The 13,196-nt window shown below is 37.7% G+C and overlaps 1 protein-coding gene across 13 annotated transcripts in view; it reads right to left on the bottom strand.

Moving 5' to 3' along the window:
• LOC140162964 (3',5'-cyclic-AMP phosphodiesterase 4C-like) overlaps positions 1–13,196 on the bottom strand; it is a 573,837-nt gene that overhangs the window by 81,454 nt on the left and 479,187 nt on the right. The window contains exon 1 of one of the 13 annotated variants that reach the window (XM_072186622.1): positions 5,583–5,715. The exons of the other annotated variants lie outside the window; for them this stretch is intronic. The gene's annotated coding sequence lies outside the window, so the exon portion shown is untranslated. Of the gene's footprint in view, positions 1–5,582; positions 5,716–13,196 lie in introns of those variants that run through there. 13 annotated transcript variants of the gene reach the window in all.

Below are 13,196 nucleotides of genomic sequence, written 5' to 3' on the forward strand. Positions count from 1 at the left end.
CACCTATATCCATTTCAAATTGAAGTGCCCCGGTGTTTATCTAGGCCCATAATCGGGGGGAAGGGGGGGTGGCAAGGGGGCAGACATAGAGGTTTTTATGCCTTTTTTGGTCAAAAAGGTCAAAATTTTGAAGAAAAAAGTCCACCTTTTCAAAATCAACCCCAGTCCATTTTTTCAAAATCGGCCCTCCCCCAGATAAATCCTGGTTACGGGCCTGTGTTTATTACAGACAATATAGTAGTCAAACAATATGCAAAAAAATAAAAATAAATAAATAAAGTGCAGAATATACAAAGCTTTATGTTTAGGTACATCAAAATGTCAAGTCACATCCAATCTAATCATGAAAAAGAAGATATTTGTATCACACACTATAGCCATAAACACCCATCTGCATGCAATATTGATTCATTATGTCTCAAACCAAGAAACTAGATATCAATTAACCATTATCCAATTAAGACCTTCACGTAGCCATTAGGTATATAGAGCATGGAGTAACATGCAAATCTGGACCCTTGCCACGTTAGGTGCTGTCTGAGCGTGTTGACAATTTTCATTCTTCAAATTTTTCATCTGTGGCCAAAATTATATTTCAGGTTTTTTTTTTTTTTTTTACATATATAAATAACTTTCATAGAAATAATGATAGAAATTGGCAAAGTCCGATAAATGTCAAGTGACTTTCAGTTACTGTAGGTGTGTGCAGATGGTCACAGAATTCTTGTGGATCAGAGTACTTGAGAATTGTGATTCCTAAGTCAATCCCCGACTGCTATTACACACAACTCCACTGAAGAATGGAATCCCTAAGTTTTGCAATGCACGATGACATCAGCTTTGGAATTGCAACTGGAAGCTTACAGTGCCCTTTCTAGTGGTGTGCCAAATTAAACCATATAATTAAACCATAGGTTAAAGCTCAGCACTCGAGAATCGCAAAATGGCTTATTCACACGTAAGTAGCATTCAAGGATCACTGGAGGATCACACAGGGTTATCACAAAATCCTTTAAATTTCTTGGGGATAAATTTAGAGATTAGAATCCTCAAGACGATTCACACGGCAGATTTCACCAAGTTTTTGCTTGAGAATCATGTTGCTTAAGCAGAAAGTCCTATATGTGGATGTGCCTTATATGAGTGAATGGTTTTGTGTCATTTGTGGCTTGGTAACTGTCAAATCATTTTGGTTGGCGATAAAAAAAATATTTCAGGAACAATATTGGAAGTGAAATAAAAATCAAATTTGAGAAGTCAGCATCTCAATTCTAAATACTGTGCAAGTGGTTATTTCCACGAGGGTTTCATAGTCGCAAATTTCGTGAATAAAGGTTATCGCAAATTTAACAACACACAAATATGAAATTTTATCATACAATAACGATGCAATTGGTAAGGCATGAATTTTACAAAAATATCAACACACGCACAAAAGTTTTCTGTTGGAAATTGCGAAAATATTTATATGTGAAAATAACCATTTGCATAGTTATTGAATAGAGCTTTATATAACATATGCAGCTCTATGGGTTTAACTGGCTATTTATTATATTCAGGAAGTAATCTTTTAGAAACCACATCGATATGCCATTTTTCTATGATATACAAGACTTATCACAGATGAAAGGTTAGTTTCGAACACAAAAGCATTTACACATCCAAATATAAAGTTCAATGACTGAATAATTAAAGATTTTAGTTGAAGATGGTAACCATAGCCTTGCAAAGTTTGCAAAATGTCACGTTTACAATCAATGGAATTCCAGAGTGACTTCTATTCTTATATCAATACAAGTATCTAATGATATGTCTTTTACACTCTCTCTGTATACAATTCCACTACAAGGGAGTCACTCACACCAGAAGAATGATTAAAGTCATAAATGTACGTACGATCTTATAATACAAAATTTGTTAATTTTGTTAAAACCCAATTTTTTGGCATATTTTAATATTTACACATGTCCCAACTTGCACCTAAATGGAATTGTCCAAATCTGTTGTCTTTGTAGGTCAACAGAGCAAAGTTCGCAATAAATTAAGTCATAATTCTTTTATTGTGACTTTACGTCCTTCCATAGACTGCATGTTAAATGGCCAAAATAACCAGTGGGATTTCTTTGGTCAAAAAACAAGGTTTAAAATAAGGTTATGTTGAAGATTTGCTGTCGAAAATTAGGGGGGGGGCAGATTCCCCCTCCTCCCGGGGCTCCCCCTGGCTATACCACTGGAGTGCTGCCTCCTCGCAATGAAAAAACCCAAAAAAACGATTCAAATCGACAACGTCTAAAATTTAGCCTTACTTTAACGACAGAGACTGACAGATCTCTGCTCTGTTTTCATTGACAAAGTTCATGTTAATGTTAATCACACACAGCAAACAATTGTTATACATGGTTATGTAAGGCTTTCCCAGGGTATATCCTGTAGTAGATGACCAACTGCTATTAGTTCAACATACAGGATATGTGTACTGTAAATAGCTGCTAGAAACTACAATAGTGTCTGACATTAAAACGATGAAGCCATGTTTAAATGTCAATAATTGTGTCATCAAAGCAACTTTAACAATAACATGTAGGCTACTATTCTTGTTTTTCAAAATATTTTTCTGAACATGATGTATTTGTAAGATGTATAAATTACGAATGAATGAATGAATGAATGAATGAATGAAGGAAGGAATGAATGGATGAAGAATGAAAAAAAATGTATGAAAAAAATAATTTAATAATTTAATAAATAAATAAATAAATAAATAAATAAATAAATAAATAAATAAATAAATAAATAAATAAATAAATAAATAAATAGGAATAAATAAATAATTAAATAGGAATAAATAAATAATTAAATAGGAATAAATAAATAAATAGGAATAAATAAATAAATAGGAATAAATAAATAAATAAATAGGAATAAATAAATAAATTAAAATAAATAAAACTTATTTTTCAGATATGAGCCAACCCCGTTCAACCCTAAAAGATATTTGCTTTAATTTTCACCCTTTTTTCTACACATTTTATTCAAAAAGCAGATAGATAATAAGCAAATAAGCGTGCATGCAAATTTTTCTCAGACTACTTCATTCAACATTGATAATGGGCAGCAACCATACATCAAGTGCTGGCCGTTCTGGAAATCAGCCAGTCTTCATCAATCATCATTGTCAAGAGCTAACTGGTTTGTCAAAATATACACCCTATCACAAAATATTGACTTAGAAATGGATCCCTATTCATTATGGCAACCTGTGTCACTTCGTCTTTTACGGTATTGGTGTGCAATGGTAACCAGTTTCCTCTTCAATATTGTTTCATATAAAGGGCTGCTCCCCGTGGGCTGCTCTCCATCAACAATTTTCTGGTTAAAAATGGCTGAAAATCGGCAGTTGAGAAAATAAATTGGCTAAAAAATACAATTATGAATTTTGCTGTACCAGCCCAAGCCATTTGTATGTTTTTCTCCTTGGAATATGGTTCATGCTTGATATGCAGCAAGACAAACAATTTGGAATAACTATGAACCCTGTACAAGAAGCAAATTCAATTTTTTTGGTCTTTTTGACGGTCACAGTCTCAAAATAGTACTTGGCAGACAACACAAATTCAGCGTACCCAATTTAACAAAATAAAGCCGGTTTCCATCATTTACACCAACTTGCTGAATGGAACCTTTTTTAATTGCCTCCCTGAAGTGAACTATTGGCTTCTGATTATAAAAATACATTATGGCTTCTGATTATTAAACTAAATTATAGATCAGTCTGCTCAATAAACAAGCACCTGTATCAGGCCCGTACGCAGGATATTTTTTTGGGGGGGGGGGTGCTGATTTTGAAAAAGTGGACTTTTTTACCAAGGGGGGGGCGATTTTGTGAAAAGTGGACTTTCTTCCCAAAATTTGGACCTTTTTTGACCAAAAAAGTGTAAAAAACCTGATTTTTTTTTTGCTCGGTACGCTCGCAAATTGTTATTTTTGGACTTTTTGTATACTTTGCTATTTTTTTGGGGGGGGGTGCGACCGTACACCCCCCCCCCCCCACTGCATGGGCCTGCCTGTATGCCTTCTCTACAGCCACACTGATTGTTTTTGCTATATTGTAACCCATAACAGTGGCTTCTTCAAAACAGAAGATTTTCCAACATGGGAGGGAGGCCGACAAAACTAAATTTGGTCGATGATCCATTCTAGGGGTGCCCTAGGAGGTTCTCTCCTCGGAATTAGAAAATTGGGCAAAAAAATAGGTAAAAACATAAAATTTTTCCAGTATTTTATCACCTTCAACTGGAATTATTGGGCTAAGGGTATTTGAGGCTCGAGTCCCCGCACAACTGGAATTATTGGGCTAAGGGTATTTGAGGCTCGAGTCCCCGCACAACTGGAATTATTGGGCTAAGGGTATTTGAGGCTCGAGTCCCCGCACAACTGGAATTATTGGGCTAAGGGTATTTGAGGCTCGAGTCCCCGCACAACTGGAATTATTGGGCTAAGGGTATTTGAGGCTCGAGTCCCCGCACAACTGGAATTATTGGGCTAAGGGTATTTGAGACTCGAGTCCCCGCACCAAAATTATTGAGGGAGCTGAGCCCCCTCTAGACACCCAGTTCCTAAGCATAACAAATTAAGCACCACATAAAAATTTTAACAATGTCTGTCAAATTTGAAATTGGTCAATATTTGTATAATCAAAGATCACAAACATGACTGTTTTGGCCAACATTTTCTCCATCTATAGACCACTGGACATGTGACGTCATTATTGCCCTGCAGTATGCGCGCAAATTATAGCAATTTCCATCGTTCTTTGCCCTGCAGTGTGTGTACAGATGCGAGTTAGCGCAGCGATAATTCCCTCGCTTTGCACCACTGAGGTCCCGGGTTCAAGCCCAGGCGCGGCCCAAGGACTCATGTGCACTTGGTTTATCCCGATTCCATGCTCGCTCTCGCAGGTTTTCTCCGGGATCTCCGGTTTCCTCCTGTATCGCAAAAATCGGTGATTAGTTGTTTGGTTATCAAAAAAAAAACTTCCTTCACCCAATGGAATTTGGGGAGCTGCACAGATAATTGGTGGATGTTACAATCTAAATGCGGATAGGTGTGCGCCGTTCAGCAGCAACCTAGTTGATGCAATCTGATTGTGATGATTCACCATTGCAGCGAAATTACAGCACTTTGAGTCCTCTAAGATCTGGAGAAAGGTGCTTTATAAATCCAAAATTTATTTATTATTTATTAAAATTTATTACACAAATTTGCACAGGGCACATGCATTTTAAACCTCTCACCATATTTCATATAGTACAAGAAAGCCATTGAACAGTGTAGCGGTTCATTCAAGCATATCGATAGACCAGCCCCTTGCCTTTGTTGATAAACAATGATGTCAAGTGGCCTATACAACAAGCACTAAAATATGCATGCTAAGTTTGAGTAAACTGTCAAACAACATTTTCCAAGTGAAATCATATCATCATCAGATCTTAAAGTAAAAAGTACAATACATAGCAACATAGGTATTACAAACTATTCATTTAACCTTCCCATACCCACATTAACACTTCAAGTTGTTTTACCTGAACAATGGCTCAGAGAACTTTCTAAATCTCAACCGCATCCGGTCATGTTTCTCCGACAGACTCCTCAGCGACGTCGCTTTCTTTCGCTGCAACGGTACATGTCCAGGTATCATGTTGGCGCTTGTGTCTTCCGCAGCAAAGTCCCAATCTGTGTACATATGCGTGGTTTTAAACACATTCAGTGTGTTGCCACAATCATGTAACAATGCAATTAAAGATTGCTTTCGACTGTTCTCACTTAATAAGTCAAGCAAGCTTCATTGCATTGTGAGTGTGATATCACCAAATAGCTATATGGATCCACCGTGTATAAACCTCAGCATTAAAATACCGTAACAACCAAGATTATTATCTGCACACCTCGGATGAATTGCGTCAATTTGCAGCGAATTTTCTCCCAGATGTATCAAATATAAACGACCAATGAGGATAGATTTATATCTCACATGCGATGAGAAAAATGTCACCTTGGAGATTGATATGGAACATATAAGCAAATACTATCAGACGAATCTCGTCAGAAAATAGAGAAATAAGGAACAACAGTTGTACAAATACCATCCAATAAGAATCAACGTGGAACGGGAAACTTCACCATGACGACAGGAGACTTAAAAGCACATGAAAAAAGACAATTCCAATAAAAACGCCGATTTCTCCCCTAGTTTTGTCAGAAATATCAATCATCAAGATTAAACTCGCATCACTTAATGAAAGAAAGTGTTTTTGTGATCACCATGACAACAGTGGGGCATACAAGCAACTGTTTAATAACTACAGCCATATATTGATTTTTCTCACCATTTAGTTAAACTGTCTAAAAAATTACACAACAATGTCCCACCATTTGAAATTGAATCAAGAAATTTTGCCATGACAACGTGATATTAAAATTTAATGAAGTCGGTTAATACTGCATGTTGTAATAAATCACTTAACAACAGAAATAAAGTAACACTATTTTAATAATAAAGCTTATTTCATCCGACACGAAAATCTGTCAATCAAACGCTTCTTGCACAGGCAACCAAGTCTTGCATGTGTCACCAGCGGAACTGGAGACAAAATGTCACTTTAAAGAAAGAATACTGAACTGCCAGTGAAGTGATTACATAAATATAACTCCCTCGTATCTAGATCACAAACCTCTTGGAATGATAGTACATACGGTATACCTTATGTGTCTATCACTTTGATTGTGGTTCTGGACTCAACAAGCATGATCCAGTAGACATTGTGATTTAATACTGGATTACACGTAACACTATGATGGCAAAAATGTCGGAGCAAATTATCATCCTGTTTAGCTCAAAATGGCTGCATCATCATCATGGATAATGACAAAATGCTATGCCATTCAAACATACCATGTCCTGGACAATGCAGCAAGACCTTTCCACCTAAACAAACTCCTGGTGACCTAATTAATCCACATGTGCAACCTTTTCGATACAATGATGATTTACCAGCATGGGTATATTACCAGCTGCCGAATCAAAGAGAACACATCAAAATGGATGTAAATGCCTGTCTCCTCTTCTCTCTCAATCATCCCTCTCTCTTCACCATCATCCTACCAACCTCCCATTTTTACGCCAACATTAGCATGATAACAAATGAACAATTTCAAGTAGCTGTATCCAAGACGATGCAGTTAGAATGCAAACAAATCCGGCATTTAGTCGATGATCAATGACATCACGCCAGTCGAGTAAAAGCATCTTCTCTGCTCTATGCCAACATGTCGTCAATAACAGCGTCAGCTACAGCATCCCCACCAACTTCACATTAACACTTTGTAAACAGTTTTTCAATAAACCTTTTAAAAGCCTACGGATGTGGCAGTTAGTGCTCAGTCGTCGCAGACTTTCATCTGTGCGCCTGCCGCTGACCACAATGCGTGCAACGTAAACACTATCGTAAGCAATTAGTCTTGTCAAACTCGTTGATTTTTATGCAAAGTGGCTGCTGATTTATGGCCATCCCAGCAGAATTAGACAACCTTTCTACTTTCCTCAGGCCTCCTACATAGTTGTGTTGCCATGACAACAGAACAAGCCATCCTCATTATCTTTATCACACGTGTCAAATGAGATGGGGAGCTTTTAAAAAGCGTAATTGTCTGTTTAATGAAAGTATATTAAAAAATTATTTTGAGAAATGATTCATAACAAACAATTTCAATTTCTAGATTAAATAGATCAATTTTAAATTAAGATGCAAATAAATTTCTACTTTATGCAAAAAAATATAGACACCAAAAGGCCTTTTAGCACTCTTGTTCAAGTAAACCTAGTTAGCAGACAAGTAAACCTAGTTAGCAGACAACTAAACCTAGTTAGCAGTCAAGTAACTCAATCTTGTCACCCAATATTGTTATCATTTGATTTAGGTTGTATCCTTTGGGCATTCATTGAAATGTTCATCTCTAAAGTGCTTTCAAAAATACGAAGGAGAATACATGTACTGATAAAATGTGCTGTACTTTTAACCCAACATTGAGTCGACTCAAAAAAGAGGATATCTTACCCATCCCAGAATCCTCTGCAAAATGATGCACCACCTCATTACATCAAATGACACTCCTATAACTTTGTACAGGTGCACTTTCTTTTTACGTTGAGAATTGACTGGCTAAACAAGGGTCGATAGTCAAGAAATAAAATTTTTGCAAGATCTGAACTTTTTGTCACTATCAGCCCATGTTGCATTAGCTAGCAAATCAATACAGAAAATTGAAATGGAAGAAATGCATTGTGGTTAGAGTGAGATGTCCTATGAACAACTCAAAAATTGGGTTAAATATCTTGTCTTACGGGTTTTGTACACAACAGATGAGGTGTTCCTTCAAGTAAAAATTACCCCACAATTTTAACAGCGTAAATCATTGAGCTAATTCGCCCATTTTGTATGAACACTTATTTTGAACGTGTGTAATTGCATGATTAACGAATGACTTTAATTTGGTACAGCACCAATAAAAAATGAAATGCTCGATGGAAAATCATGGAATATATGATTAAAATGTGTCGGACACCCACGCCCATGAAATTGACAACTACCAGTACTGTACAAGTGCTGCTACTACGATAAATTACCGTTCTGTTTTGGTTTTTGCACGTGTGCAGCTCATATTTCAAAATAATCATCCTAGTTGAAGTGTGGATGACAATCATCAAGTTTATTTTGACTGCTAACAAGCTGTGTAAAGATGAAATATGGGAAATTGGGATGTGAAATTCAAAACCATATCTGCAGTGACCATAAAAAGATACGATAACAATGACCACAGGTGTGGTGGTGCCAATGCGCTTGCTCACCGCTAGAGTTGCAGCTTCTCTACTTCCATGAATGAGGGGGTGAGGAACTCACTGGGGGAAACTATAGACCAATCCCCACCAGAGCAGTTCTGCTGGGGTGAACCAAACTTACCTGGTTATCAAATTAATCAGTGACATGGTTATCTCTGAATTTCACTGGTGTTAATTGATGCAATAACATTAAATCATCAATTGGCACCTGTCAAATTCATAGATAACCTTGTCACTGATTAATTTGATAACAAGGCAGGTTTGGTTCACCCCAGAACTGCTCTGACAGGCTTCCTCTTTAAGTTCAAAAGAACAAGTCCTACTAGTAATAGCATGATACTGTATAAATGTAATAAGTGATGTGGTCCTTGTAGGGTGCTATATAAATTGTATTGTATTGTATACCGTTTTCCCATGGATTAGCATGTGTCCCTCACGGACCAACCTGGGCAAACAAACTAACTAAATGTCTCTTACGTGTCCAACTCCATAAACATGTCCAGTCCAACTCCAAAAACAATAAACTCCCTAAATCACAACTCAAAATATTATGTCTTCATGGCATCTTCCTACTGATTTTAATACAGGCACAGGATTTATCAGCACATATAAACTTCATCTGCACACTAATTAATGAACAGGATATCAATATACTATTTTCCATCACCGCACTTGACATATTTTCCAACCCACTCCTTTGCGACAACATTGGTGTGGGAGGGCCATCCTTCTTAAAAGTGACATCCACACGCACAGTTTCCTTCTTGTAACGTAAATTACATGCATCGTACCATCCCTGGTGCATCGTTATGCATCACATAAGACAAAAGAAAAACATCTTCAAAACTGAACGACCTCCATTATTATCACCTCAAGCAAATTAATATGCAACCCAACAACTATGTCGCTCCGACCGACTTTACCGAAGGAGACCTTGACGTAGGACGATTCACGATTGTCCTACAATGTCACACCATCCACCGTGATATCTGCACTGAATTGCATACATCAAATACTACACCTCCGCTATAATCAGTGTGTCAAATTCAGAACAACACTGACTACACCACAGGAATAACACACTACATGTGATGCCGGTGTCCGTCACTGATACAATGACTGATTAAAGTGGGTTGTTTGGTTTTATAATAACACACTCTCTCTCAGTCTCGGACTTTGCTTCCTTTATTGCTCTCTCAGTCTCGGACTTTGCTTCCTTTATTGCTCTATAGGCCGGCCATATATACATGTAATAAAATCCTGGTTTTAGATGAATTCCTCGCTTGTATGTACATTGTATAAATGTAGTATTTATCCAGGGTCCTACAGCGATCGACATATGGCTGTACATGTATGTATCAATACCACCACAATTCTTCCGTGTATGGTGTGAAACCACTAAACACTGATGATATCTAGGCCTATCATGATATCACACAATGTAGACCAACTAGTGCTACAAGCTACACGCTACACTACTCTCATCTCCAATTGCAAAGTTCATAATCAACCGCAATTAAACAATCATAGCAGTTGACCTCAAGTTGCGGAGTATGATATTGATACTCACCACCTTCATAGGTCATTCTATGCATTCACAAACAAATTATTAGGAAATAACTGTGTCGTGACTTATGAGCATGCTTGAGATCCTGAAGCAAACTTAACAAAATCCTGGCAACTTTTTTATCTCTCATGGGTCCAATATATCTGAATAGCTTTAGTCCGAGCAGTGAAGCCTACTCTCACTTCCCTGGTCAGAGCAACGGCATAAACATCACCGGTCAAGGACCAAAATAGCCAGAAGTATAAGCCTGAGCCGAGCCCGCGGAGTTTTTAACACAACTCGCACTAAGCTTTCACAATTCACAGGACACTATGATTGGTGGGACCTGAGCTAGGTCCGGGAGCTTGGTGTAGAAGTAGTATCTGACACAATGGCCTCATCCCAATGGCATAGTTCAAAAACTTCAATAATACTGTAATCATATAGTGCAAAATTTGACCTCAAGTTGCAGAGTATGAGTTTTTGTACCTTAATTTTCAATGAATGTACAAATGTATTGGGGTTAAAGAACTGTGCCCTGATAGATGAACATGTTGTGGATACTAGTGTGAGCAGTGACATTGGGCTATTCCAGTTGAATTCCTTACACCCCTGATGGAAGAACATGACCTATTATAAACTTCAACACAGGGAGTGTGAATTTCAAACGGGGATACCTGAATGGGTGACACCATTTGAAATCTACATCCCCTGTGTGGGAGATTAAGGTTGTCTAATTCCACAGGGGTGTAAGAATTTCAACCGAAATAGCCAATGCGTCCATTTCCCTAATCAACTAATGCATGACATTGTATACTTTGTCATACACCCAAGAGGGTCTACATGGACTATTTGATCATGTTCCCACAAAACGCCAGAAAGCTGATGCCCGATACGTTTCTAAAAATATCACAACTCGGGACAAAACAAGAATTTCAACAATGCTCCACCTTTACTGTAAAATCCATGTAGGAAACAGACCTGTATGCAGGAGTTAATTTGTGGAGCATGGATCTTCCAAAAGGTGAACCTTTTTCAAATGAAAAGTGCATTGCATAGATGACTTTTTATAAAAAGTGGCCCTAACCACACTAAAAAGCATCCTTTTTGGAACTTTATGATGCTGTATAATAACAAAATGGACTTTCTGTCCAGTTTAGGACATTTTATTGGAAAATATATGGCAAAAGCGAACATTTATGCTGCCCCTCCTCCCCCAAATAATGTTGCCAATTTTGGGGCAATCCTGTAGACCTATGTAGTGTTCATACATGTTCACATACATATATTTCAATGTATTTAACCAGGTAAAGTGTATCCAGTATTTGTATTGGGCATAAATGAGGTCCGGGGCCATAGCCAGGGGGGATTTTTCCAGGCACTGGGGGGTGTGGGCATTTGTCCTCTCAGTCAAACCTGTGCCCGTCTGGAGAATTAGCAGAAATACAGGTGCCTACAGAGTAAATGTTCAGATTTTACCCCCTGTGAATTTCCCTCCATAAGAACTGAGCTAATATGGTAAGCTACATATTTCAAAGGACCCCAGGCCCTTATGTTTTGAATGTAAAACATTTTACATAGAAAGCAGTATTGCAATATTAATACTTTTGGAAGTGCACAAGAACATGAATCACGTCACAGCCAATGTAACTCAATGTCCTGATCACTCCTGTACCAGTATGATAATCCACACTTGTATGATGACCAGTAAGAGGCAGTTTATATTTTCTGTATGCAATATATTTCCGCACCCAGAGTCCACAGCACTTATTATTAGAGAAGGAGCACTAATTAGGGTTTAAGTTGAATACAGTACGAATCGTTACACTTTCCACATAAAACACAGAATCACATCACACACTGATCCATATAACCACTCAATGCTTAGCCTGCTGTGGCTTGTATAGCCTAAATCAAATCATGCCATGGCTAGGCTCCACTCATCTTGATCATAATTCCTACATAATATAGATCAACAGGACATATCCATAGGTTAAACAAGTATCATTAAGTACCGAAGACAATACGTGTGTCGCCATTCATGTGCATATTTCCTCCGATATGTGTCACACAAACACTTAAAAGCCAATCTCAGTAGCCTTTCTCAGCCACACACAACCTGCAGAGGTAAAATCCTGTATGGTAGTTCTTCAACACATGTGTACACATGTCAAAACATAGCGAGGTGCTCATTGACAATCGCTGGCAGACTAGAGAGTTTTTGACTTGACCCCCTTACCCATCGTTACTAGGTCAAGAACACTTGGCTAACGGTTCACTCCTGGACTAAAACTCAGGATGCATCCCTCTCCTCCTTTGGTAAGCTTAAAATAAAATATCAGCTGGAGCCAAAAGATGCCAGTGAAATCACGTGGAGCACTGTTCAGTAAATTATGATGTCATTATTTCTTGCTGCTTGCAAGTACTAGGTGCTAGCTCGTTAAAGATCAACATGATCAATGGTCATGATTAACACGAAAACAAATGAATATGCGAGGTGAGTACTTTGTCTTGTTGGCACAGTGCTGCAGTCAAGTGGCTAATTATTATGATTTGCAAACTAAATGTATCCATGGCGAGATTTCAATAGCACATTTCTGTCAAAAATATTTCAGGCAGATTAGCTTTCATGCATGCTGCACATCTGCAATGGAAACATTTTTATGCAGTATGCATGCATGCAATTGTATTTAACACCATACTTTTAAGCCTATTTTATTATGATTGTATTGATCTATCACAAATTTTGCAGTC

Source organism: Amphiura filiformis, chromosome 1 (assembly GCF_039555335.1).
Source record: "Amphiura filiformis chromosome 1, Afil_fr2py, whole genome shotgun sequence".
NCBI lineage: Eukaryota > Metazoa > Echinodermata > Ophiuroidea > Amphilepidida > Amphiuridae > Amphiura > Amphiura filiformis.